Source organism: Vicugna pacos, chromosome 12 (assembly GCF_048564905.1).
Source record: "Vicugna pacos chromosome 12, VicPac4, whole genome shotgun sequence".
Classification (NCBI taxonomy): domain Eukaryota; kingdom Metazoa; phylum Chordata; class Mammalia; order Artiodactyla; family Camelidae; genus Vicugna; species Vicugna pacos.
The window spans coordinates 4,788,149-4,800,789 of record NC_132998.1 but is presented as its reverse complement, the minus strand read 5'-3'; the positions used below and the strand labels follow the sequence as shown (position 1 = coordinate 4,800,789).

The following is a 12,641-nucleotide window of genomic DNA, read 5'->3' as shown; positions in this document are numbered from 1 at the left end:
TTAGGGTGGGTGACCTTCACTGAAAGATTTACCATTATATCTGAACCATAATTTTAGAGACTGCCAGAGCAGAGTTCAGAGATAAAATGTGTTGGCCAAACACATTTGCGGTGAACAAATTACTAGTCAGATGTGTGGGCCAAATCATGGTATCTGAAACGTAATGTACCCTCTACTTATCACACAGTTCCTGGCTGAAAGTGTGTGGGAAAAGTACAGAAGCTTGTCGGGAAGCGCACTGAGGAAGGGAGACGAGGGCTGGCAGCACTGCCTCACAGGCACTTTCTGAGATTAGGGAGCAAACAGCTATCCACGCTGGATCTTGTTCCTTCTCCTCTTACGGGCATTCGGCAGGGGGGACTTACTTGCACGGTCATTTTTTTTCCTCTACTGATTGCACTGCAACAGGTCCTAGAGAAAACAATCAAGGAGGCTCTGGCTCACCTTTGCTCTGAGCTTCCATGAATCTTCCTAGAAACACAAGTGTTTGGATGATCAAAATACATATGGATGATTATACTCTGCTACCTAAAATATTTCTGTTACTGAAGTTGATGAGGGAAAAGGAAGATACATATTTCCTTATTGCTTTAGGATAAGAAAACTTGCTCCATCTCAAATCTTCCCAAACTGCCATATTTACACTGTGGGATATGAAGAAGATTTTGAAAAACGAATTATCCCCTGTGATGTGGAAAAAGGATTTTCTCAGTTCAGTTTTAATAGGTGTCTCTCTTGTATCTGACATGAATAATTCTAGTCATAATTTAATGCCTATAAGCCATGGTCAGTGTCTGTCCTTTTTATCAGATTTATCAGATGTGTTGTAGCACATGTATGAAAAGGCATAAGTGTAATACAAAATGAAAGAACTGTCAGACTCGTTAAAAAGAACTTACAGTAAGACTAGATTTCCAGGCAAGATGGAGTGGTAGGACCAGGAGCTCGCCTCTCCTCGCAGCTACAACAAAACCACAACTGACTGCTAAACAACTACTGATAAAAAAAAAAAGACTGGGACCTAGGAAAAAAGATCTTCTTCAACTGGAGACATAAAGAGGGAACCACAGTGGGAGGAGGGGCATGCTTGTGATATGATCGGGCCCCACACTCCCCGCGTGGGCGACCCACAAGCTGAAGGATAATTAAGTTGCATAGGCCCACCCACAGGAGAGAGTTCTGAGCCCCATGTCAGGGTCCCCAGCCTGGGGTTCTGGCATTGGTTGGGGGAGACCCCAGGACATCCGGTTTTGAAGCACAGGGGGGATTAACTCCAGGAGCCCCATAGGAGTGGGGGAAGCAGAGACTTCACTCTCTGGGGAAGTGTACACAGAATCCCTCATGCACCAAGACCAAGGGGAGAGGCAGTGATTTCATAGGAACCTGCGCCAGACCTGCCTGCTGGTTCTGGAAGGTCTCCTGGGGAGGTAGGGGATGGCTGCAGGGGACATAAAAGCTGGTGGCAGACATTCCAGGAGTGTTCATCTACATGAGCTTTCTGGGAGGCTGACATCTTGATTGCATCATTAGCACCAAGACTAGCCCCACCCAACAGCCTGTAGGCTTAAGGACTGGGAAGCCTCAGGCCAAACAACAGACTGGGTGGGAACACAGCCACACCCATCAGCAGAGGTCCTGAGCCACAAAAATGCTTCTGGCCACAGCTCTACTCCCCAGAGGTCCAGGACCAAGCTTCACCCAGCAGTGGGCAGACACTGGCTCCTCCTACCAGGAAAGCTGCATAAGCCTCTATTCGAGCCTCATCCACCAGGGGACAGATACCAGAAATAAAAAAACAACAATCCCAAAGCCTGTGGAAGGAATCCAAAAACACAGGCCAGATTCCATACTGGTACCAGCTAGACCCTGGCCCTTGGGTGACAAGAGAGGCGTGTACTGCTGGGACACATAGGATGTCTCCCATAGAGGACCACCTCTCCAAGGTCGAGAAATGTAACTAACCTACCTAAAAAATACAAATAGAAAGATAGACAGTTTGAGGCAGCAGAGGAATATCTCCCAGGCCAAGGCACAAGATAAAATCCCAGAAGAAGAAATAAGTGATGAGGAGATAGGCAATTTATCTGAGAAAGAGTTTAAAGTAATGATAGCAAAGATGTTCGGAGAACTCAAGAAGAATATAGATGCACAGAGTGAAGTTTTTAGCAAAGAGTTGGAAAATATAAAGAATACCCAAACAGAGTTGAAGAATAAAATCACTGAAATGAATAACACACTAGAAGGAACCAAGAATGAGGCAGAAGAACAGATCAGTGAGCTAGAAGACAGATTAGTGGAAAGCACTACGAAAAAAGGGATAATTTAAGAGACCTATGGGACAACATGAAGTGCACTAATATTCACATTATAGAGGTCTCAGAAGAGAGAGAAAGGAACTAAGAAAAATTTTGAAGAGATAATGATCAAAAACTTCCCTAACTTGGGAAAGGAAACACTCACCCAAGTCCAGGAAGCACAGAGAGTTCCACACAGGATCAACCCAAAGAGGAACACACCAAAGCACACGGTAATAAAATGACAAAAATTAAGGATAAGGAGAAAATATTAAAATCAGCAAGAGAAAAGCAACAAATAACATACAAAGGAACTCCCATAAGGTTATCAGCTGATTTTTCAGCAGAAACTACAGGCCAGAAGGGAGTGGCACAATGTATTTAATTTAGAGTGATGAAAGGGAAAAAATTACAACCAAGAATACTGTATTCAGCAAGGCTCTCATTCAGATTTGATGCAGAAACCAATAGCTTCACAGATAAATGCTAAAAGAATTTAGCATCATCAAACCAGCTTTACAACAAATGTTAAAGGAAATTCTCTAGTCATCAAACCACAAGAGAACAAAAAGAAAAAAAACCCTACAAAAACAAACCCAAAACAATTAACAAAATGGCAATAAGAACATACTTATTGATAACTACCTTAAATGTAAATGGATTAAACGCTCCAACCAAGACATAGACTGGCTGAATGGATACCAAAGCAAGATCCACATGTATGCTGTCTACAAGAGACCCACTTCAGAGCTAGAGACACATGTAGGCTGAAAGTAAGGGGATAGAAAAAGATATTCCATGCAAAAGGAAACCAAAAGAAAGCTGGAGTAACAATACTGATACCAGACAAATGGATTTTAAAATAAAGACTGTTATAAGAGACAAAGAAAGACACTACACAATGCTCAAGGGATCAATCCAAGAAGATATAACAATTGTAAATATATATGCACCCAACATAGGAGCACCACAATATATATGGCAACTTTTAACAGACATAAAAGGAGAAATGGACAATAACACAGTAATACTGGGGGACCTTAACACCTCACTTACACCAATGGACAGATCATCCAGAAGGAAAATCAATAAGGAAATACAGGCCGCAAATAACACATCAGACCAGATGGACTTAACTGATGTCTACAGAACATTCTGTCCAAAAGCAACAGACTACACATTCTTCTCAAGTGCACATGGAAGTCTCCAGAATCGCCCACATGCTGGCCCACAAAGCCAGCCTCTGTAAATTTAAGAAAACTGCAATAGTGCCAAGCATCTTTTCCAACCACAACTCTATAAGGTTAGACATCAACCACAAGAAAAAAAACAAACTGCAAACATGTGGAGGCTAAACAATATGCTGCTAAACAACCAATGGATCACTGAAGAAATCAAAGAGGAAATCAGAAAATAATTTGAGATAAATTAAAATGAAAACACAATGATCTAACACCTCTGGGACACAGCAAAAGTAGTTCTAAGAGGGAAGTTTATAGTGATAGAAGCCTACCTCAGGAAGCAAGAAAAATCTTGAGTAACCTAACCTGACACCTAGAGCAGCCAGAGAAGAACAAACACACCCCAGAGTTGGTAGAAGAAAACAAATCCTGAAGATGAGAACAGAAATAAATGAAACAGAGACAAAAAAAAAAAGAAAGAAAAGAAAAGAAAAGATCAATGAAACTAGAAGCTTGTTCTTCAAAAAGATAAACAAAATTGATAAACCTTTAGTCAGACTCATCAAGAAAAAAGCAGAGAACCCAAATTAATAAAATCAGAAATGAAAAAGAAGTTACAACCAACCCCACAGAAATACAAGGGATCATAAGAGGCTACTATGAGCAGTTGCATACCAACAAAAAGGACAACCTAGAAGAAACGGACAATTTCTTAGAAAGGTACAATTTACCAAAACTGAACCAAGAAGAAGTAGAAAATACGAATAGAACAATTACCAGTTCTGAAATTGAATCAGTAATTTAAAACCTCCCAACAAACAGAAGTCCAGGACCAGACTGCTTCACAGGTGAATTCTACCAAACATTTAGAGAAGAATTAACACCTATCCTTCTGAAACTATTCCAAAAAATTGCAGAGGAAGGAACACTTCCAAACTCATTCTATGAGGCCATAATCACCCTGATGCCAAAACCAAACAAGGATATCACACAAAAAAGAAAATTACAGGCCAATATCACTTATGAATATAGATCAAAAATCCTCAACAAAATACTAGCAAAGCGACCCCAACAATGCATTAAAAGGATCATACACCATGATCAAGTGGGATTTATCCCAGGGGTGCAAGGATTTTTCAATATCCACAAATCAATTGATGTGATACACCATGTTAACAAATTGAAGAATAAAAATCATATGATCATCTCAATGGATGCAGAAAAAGCTTTTGATAAAATTCAACATCCAGTTAAGATTAAAAACTCTTCAGAAAGTGGGCATAGATGGAAAATACCTCAACATACTAAAAGGCATATTTGAGAAACCCACAGCTAACATTGTACTTTATTAGAACACTTTCTAACACCATATACATACATAAACTCAAATTGGATTAAAGACTTAAACATAAGACCAGATACCATAAAACTCCTAGAGGAAAACATAGGCAGAACACTCTTGGACATAAATAGCAGCAATATATTTTTCGAACTAGCTCCTGGAGTAATAGAAATAAAAGCAAAAACAAACAAATGGGATCTACTTAAACTTAAAAGTTTTTGCACAGCTAAGGATGCTATTAACAAAATGAAAAGACAACCTATAGAATGGGAGAAAATATTTGCAAGTGATGCAGCCAACAAGGGACTAATTTCTAAAATATACAAACAGCTCATACATCTTCATATAAAAAAACAAGCAACCCAATCACAAAATGGGCAGAAGACCTAAACAGACATCTCTCCAAAGAAGACATACAGATGGCCAACAAGCACGTGAAAAGATGCTCAACATCACTCATTATTAGAGAAATGCAAATCAAAACTACAATGAGATACCACTCACACCAGTCAGAATGGCCATCATTCAAAATGGTAAATGCTGGAAAAGGAACCCTCCTACACTGTTGGTGGGGATGTAAATCGGTACAGTCACTATGAAGGACAGTATGGAGAGTCCTTAAAAAACTAAAAATAGACTTACCATATGATCCAACAATCCTACTCCTGAGCATATACCTGGAGAAAAATTATAATTCAAAAAGACACATGCTCCCCAATGTTCACAGCAGCACTATTTACAAAAGCCAAGAAATGGGAACAACCCAAATGTCCATTAACAGATGACTGGATAAGGAAAATGTGGGGTGTGTGTGTGTGTGTGTGTGTGTACACATATACACACCTATATAAACACAATGGAATACTACTCAGCCATAAAAAATAAAATAACACCATTTGCTGCAACATGTATGCACCTGGAGATCATCATTCTAAGTGAAGTAAGCCAGAAAGAGAAAGAAAAATGCCATATGGTATCACTTATACATGGAATCTAAAAAAAGGACACAAATAAACTTATCTACAAAACAGAAACAGACTCACAGACATAGAGAACAAACTTATGGTTACTAGGGGGTAAGGGGGATAGGAAGGGATAAATTGAGGATTAGAAAATTGCACCTCTTGGGGAGTGATGGAAACGTTAGCTGTCTTGATTTGGTAGTGGTTTCATTGGTGTATATACATCTATCAAAATTCATCAAATGGTACATCTGAAATATGTGTAGTTTACTCTACAGGAACCATACCACAATAAAGGCGTTTAAAAAAAGATTTAAAAATAGCTTATGGCTATCATTTCTTGAACTCTTGCTGTGAATATATTATCTAATTGGATACTCATTTGATACTTACTTTCATCCTGCCCTCTGAGATTTGAGACCACCCCGTCCTCCCCCTCCCCAGGCCCACGCATCTGTTCTGCAGTTAGAAATCTCCAAGACTCACTCCGGATGTGCTGCAGTGGCTTCACAGACTCCAGACCATCCCTCAGAGTGCATGTTTCTTTTAATGTAACACTAAGGGTTAAAGGGGAAAATTCAGCTTTGTACCAACCCTTCAAAATTCACCTGGCCAGGATTTTCAAAGTCCTGCTCATATTTTCCCTTATTCCAAGAAATCAAAAGAAAATTATGAGCCCAATAAACTTGTGTTTACAAATCAAAGACATAAAACAATTAGCGCTGTCTCATACTAACTGATCTATAAAGGTTTTAACTGGATCGATCACCTGCATTCACCAATGCCATCTTTATCTTCACCTAAGTGTATTCACTATTCATTTTCATGTCGTATCTTTTATTCATACATTCAACAAATATTTATTGTGTGCCTGCTGTGTTCTCAGCACTGCTCTCAATGCAGGGGATTCATTAGTGAAAAGTAAACGTACAAAAATTGCTTCTTTCATATACCTTACACATCTTACCTGCCACCTAGCTGAAGAATGCTTAGGAAAATGAAGTTTATTTAAGATCATTCTTTAAAATGTAGAGGGTCTTCAAATGACAAGGAAGTTATAAAGTGTATTATGAAAGTTTATCTTTAGGTGATCATCAGAATTAACTTCCCACATGCATACACAATGTAAAATAATACAAGATCCTTTTACAATATAACCTATTAAAATGGAAAAGTTGATAAAATTGAATAATGAGAAATGTTTTAATACATATGTGTACTGGCTGAAGGTGTTCACAATAAGTTGAAACGTAAAGGAGGTGGACAGAAATATTTTAAAGACAGGAAAAGGACTTGGATACTTAACAGTCTTATGGTACTTAAATTGCTTGACTATGTCATTCTTACCTCACTTCTGAAAAGAGTGGAAGACAAATGAAGGTGAGAAGGAATAAACTATGGCAGAGCAATTGGAAGAAAAGCAGCAGAGACACGTAACGATCTGGAAACTGAAGAGAGATGCTCCACTAAATTATTGATACCAGTCAAAAGCCATCATCATTAGCCAAAACCCTGGGTGGGTGGGTGACTGTAGTGGGACCGGATAAACAGCCTAGAACAATACCCGGAACATCGTGGGTCCTCAGTACGTATCTGTTGAATAAGCAAATGAATGAATCAATGACATTTTCACTTATTTACTGACATAATGTTTATTGAACACCTACTGTGAGCCAAGAAGTATTTCAGATAAACATAAAAATTCTTGACCTCATGGGGTTTATATTCTAGCAAAGGGATGTAGACAATAAAGTTTAAAGTACAAGTTAATTATAAAGCATGTTAGATGGTATTACGGTAAGGAGTACTTAAAACAGGGAAAGTTTGTGGAAAGAGTCTGTAGTTTTAAGTAGGTCAGGAAAGGTTTCGAGAAGAATTTCAAGAAGTCAGTGTGGCCAAAGCTGGGTGGGCAACTGTATAGCAGATGCTAGAGGGGTGAAGTCAGAGAGGGACCAGGTCATGGGGACCTTAAACCATTAAAGTGACTCTTGCTTTTCCTCATGAAACAGGACACCATCGGAGGGTTCTAAGCAGAGGCTGGTGTGATCTAATTTCTGTTTAATAGGATGACCCTGGCTGCTGCATTGGGAATAAGCATAAAGGGCTGGAAAAGGCAGAAGAGGGAAAACAATAAGAAGGCTTGTCAGGGCAATAGCGGTGAAGCAGTAAGAGGTTGTCCTCATCCTGGATACACTTTCAAAGTAGAGATGATAGTAACTGCTGACATATTGGATATGGGATGTGAGAGAAAGAATAACTCCAGGGTTTTGGTCTGTAAGTGCAGTATGGGATTGCCATTGCCTGAGCTGATGCTGGTGGGCTGGAAAGCAGGAGTTTCATTTTGGACACGTTTAAGATGCCATTAGACATCTAAGTACAAATGTGCAGTAGGCAGTTGGGGTTCTGGGGAAAGGTCTGGGCTGAAGTTACACATTTGTGTCTCATTCTTGGTATTTAAAGCCATGCAACAGAATGCTGTCTTCAAAGATTTGAGTATTAACGGAAGACAGCAGACCTAAGGACTGAGTCTTGAGACATTCCATCTTGAGAGACCTGGGCGATGAGGAGGAATAAGCAAAGGAAAAGGAGAAGGAACAGCCAATGAAGTAGAGGAAGAGCCCTAGAGACTGGTGCCCTTTGAAAGCCAAATGAAACAGGTATTTTTCATTCACCCACTTGGCCTTTGTAGGAGTTGTGAACTTGGCATTTATTCATTCTTCCAACAAACAATTAATTATAAGCAGTTATTTTGGCCAGGCACTGTGCGAGCCACTGTACATAGAGATGAGGAAGACTGGAGTCCCAGTCCCCTGTCAACAAGTGAAGACATGAATCAACAGTCACAGTGCAATGGGAAAGTCCTGTGATAAAACAGGAGAGGCATCTGAACCACATGGGTGGACTCGAGGTCTTGAACCAAGAGAGCATGACAGCTACATGAGGAAAGTAGAAACAGGAGTGCCTACGATTAGTTTCCGGTCTCTCTCATTTGTTCCTTTGGTTTGAATATTTGTTCCTTTACTGGGATTAGTTTCCTTTGCTTTATTTAGTTGGTGATAGTTTTCCTCTCTGTTGTCGTGTTTGACTTTCACCTTGGTTATCTGATTCCAGTCAAGCAGCTTACACAACTATCTTTTAAGTTATTTTATAACTATGACATGTACTTTATTTCGGCCAATTTTTATAACTGAAAATTACCTTCATGTTCTTTCTAACCTTGCTTTTGTGACCTACTTCTTCCTCGGGAACTCCCTTCTAGTCTAGTCCATAGCTACGATATAAATAAAGGACGGTTCTGAGTTTAAAACTTTTAGGTAATTCCAAGAAATATGGTGATTTAGGTATCGCGTGGTAAGCAATAAATTCCAGAAGTATGAAAATTGAAATAGTACCAGTGGAGAAAATTTTAAATATCACAGTTTTCTATGGACATGTTCACTTTCTCCAAAGCAGCCATGAGCCACTTGCCCAATCTATAGTTCAGACAAATACGTGATCCCTGTATTTGGTGAATATATCTCACTCAGTTCTAACCTGTGGTCTTGTTTGTTGTTTTTGCTTGTTTTAATACGCTTTGCAGTGAAACCTCCCACCGACAGGTGGCATTTGTACTCTAGAAAAATATCCAACATACCTGGATCCAGGAAACAGTCCTCTTTGAGTCGTTCAATTAATTTCCTCATTTCAACAGAAGCTTCAAGACATAATCTAATATGTGGCTGGTGGCGTCACTGTGGTTCATATCTGTCTGGTAAGCATTAACACATCCTGCAATAGAAAAAAACGATGGGGTAAATATTCTCATATCAGCTTCTTACATTAATAACTAACTTGTAATAAACTGGCCCCATATGGCTCCACCTTGTTGAAAAAAAAATAACTAATTTATTCACAGTGTTCTTCCAAACAATTTCATTTTCTACAGGGAGATTGAAAAAGGATGATCTAACATATGAGGTAACAAATACACAGACAAGCTGTCTGAATACAATTTTATGTGAACCAGTTGAGACCGACGAGATCTGCTGGTCAACTCTAGGAAGGAGTCTAATATTCTAAAAAGCCCCACACTACTGTACAATTAACTTTGCTCATATATTAAAATGCTCTCCAAAGATACATAAATTGTTTGTGAAGTTGTCTCTATTCTTTCAAGATTAAAGAAAAAATAATGGTATTACGGAGAGCTTCAAGAATGGTGTTTAGAAAGGGCCAGATGACTAAAGAAGAAGGTACATGCAGTGGAGAGTGGCAGTTCATGTGGATAAGAATTAGGTTGGCAAATCAAAGCTATTGCACGAGTGTTCTTTACTCAATGCAACCATAAAAATATAATTTTACTCACTATAACATTTTACAGAGAACAACAAAATTGTGATTCTTAGCCAACTGATGTGCTGTTTCACAGAAAATATTTTACTGCATAGAGAAGGCAGTTGATTTATTGCAAAATCATTGAATAAACTGAAAAGTTGACTTTAAACCTTCTTCTGTAAACCAATATACTGCTCTGAGATAATTTACCAATCTCCATATAAACTCAATGTTTGGAGATGCCTTTGAGATACGGAATCACTACTGGCCTTTGACAGAGGAGATTACAATTAATTTTGCTTTTTCCAGTGGGGAAAGCTGATATAAGAAGACTTAGCTCTATTACATTCTTAATGCATTCTTATCATTACTGAATGTAATGGACTGTTTTACAGTTTACGGACTACTATAAAACATGAATAATTGGAGATATAATTCACTTATAAAACAAGTAACTAGACATAAGACATAAGACATAAGATCAGTTCATGCCTCCAAAATGTAGCTCTTCTGCACTATCTGTTGACCCCAAAGATGGACTATTTCCATATTTAGATTGATAATTTTTATTATCAATTAAAATGGTGGTGGTAGAGTCTTGCTCTAAAAAATGAATATATTTTGATAACTTTATGACTAGTGGGAAGTAAAAATGTGTTATTCAAAGACATATTTTGTATTATATAATTATATGTATACATAGAATGTTATGTCACATTAACTTATGAAAGAGGAACAAGTTTGATAATTGAAAGATCTTGTTGATCTGATCATATCTAAAATATGCTTTGGAGCTAAATAAGAAGCTGTTTTTACAGCGAATATGTATAGTGATCAGTAAATACTTATTTTTTTAAAATTCCCTAAAATTAGTACATTGCTGTATTTGACATTCTATGGTTTCGTTAATTTTATTAGCCATTTATTTACTGTACCAGATGGTATTACTGAGTTCTTGATTTAAATGTACAAGTATTTCATCATAATATGAATCACTATGCAATAAGTAATATCCACGTGCCATTAATAACCTCGAAGTATTTAATATATTTAAAGATTACCATGTAATGCTCCACAAAAACGATAGCTATTATTTGTTGTCACAAAAGAATTCCCTGATACGAAAATGAACTCCTAACAAAATTTAGCAATTTATTACATACATATATTAGTAATTTATGTAATTTACTTATAAATATTTTTGTTTTAAAATGCTAAACTGTTATTAGAAATTCAAAAAAGTTTTATTAAAAAATGGTCATCATCAAAAATCAGAAAGAAAACAAATTATTATAATTATTGAATAAAATTTTGGAAAAAAACAGATGGAAAGGTAGAAAAAATAAAGTGTATTTCAGAGTTCCTAACCTGAGCAGAATGTGGCCAGTTAGGGCACAGATGAAACATGAGTAAATTTCCCGTACGTCTCCATGAAAGCTATTACTCCAGAATTTTAAGAACAAACAGGAATAGAAAATCACAAAGAACTTATTATACTAAGCATGCTGTCTGCTGATCCAAGTTCATAGCCTAAATAAGACATTTCAGTTTTCCAAGAGATAGTACTAACATGATGTTTTCAGATGTTTATTGGACACAAATTCTTCAAAATGCCCCCTATTTAGTTTATTATCTCTGATGACTATGTAGTTTTCTTTTGTATATTTCAAACTCTTCAATTGATGGAAAAAGTAACTGGAGACTGAGACTGATTGTACAGTTATTGGCAGCACTTATAGCATTTTCACAAAGTACAATATTCATCAGTCGTAGCGTTTTTAAATTGAGCTTATTTTTATGGACATAGTTATCACAATGATACAATGAAGACATTGTACACTGATGGTAAAAATACTGATGTGCTGTTTTTGAAGGCATGATACCCGATTCAGTTTTTGGCAAGGTGATACCCACCATCCAGAACATTATCCAAGAAATTTGATGTGCATGATAATGGGAATCTTCATTTAGCAGAAACCAAAGCCAAATTTGAAAGCATTATGGCAGAACTTACTTACATGCAGAATACAAACACTGACAATAAATAATTTTGCACATTATTTAGGGAATAAAAGACAAAACCAGATGCTGGCAAATTTTATATATATATTGGTAAACAAATCAATTTAATAGACTAGATTAAAAGAATACATTTAAGTCAAAAACATTCTAGAAGCCTGGGACTCTAAAGTGTCTCAATCTGGAAACATGGAAAAGAACGATTTGCTACAAAAAATCCTTAAAAAATATCTAAGGCATTCTAAAATTTTTGTCCTTTAACAATGAAGCAAAAAAACTCTTTTTACTATCACTTCAGTTTTTCTTTTTTCCTTTTTAAACATTATCCAAGAACTATATAATTACTACTCTTTGGCTTCAGTGAAATATTGGGATGTTTTGAAAACGCATTTAACAAACACAAATTTGAAACCACTGCAGGATCCACACTGAGAAATTCAAGTCATTGCAATCAGGCCATCTCAATTCAGTCAGATGCAGTTTGTGCTTACTGCAACTGCTGGTGGTATTACTAGTTTGGCTCAACATT

The 12,641-nt window shown here is 37.4% G+C and overlaps 1 long non-coding RNA gene across 8 annotated transcripts in view; it reads right to left on the bottom strand.

Annotated features, from left to right (window-relative positions):
- The window catches only part of LOC140700026 (uncharacterized), a 103,810-nt gene that overhangs the window by 33,656 nt on the left and 57,513 nt on the right, over positions 1-12,641 (bottom strand). For 7 of the 8 annotated variants that reach the window (XR_012078225.1, XR_012078228.1, XR_012078230.1 and 4 more), the window contains exons 3-4: positions 9,414-9,547; positions 7,127-7,372 (exon numbers count right to left, since the gene is read on the bottom strand). This is a non-coding gene — a long non-coding RNA (uncharacterized lncRNA). The remainder of the gene's footprint in view (positions 1-7,126; positions 7,373-9,413; positions 9,548-12,641) is intronic. The other variant, XR_012078232.1, reaches the window with a different exon arrangement.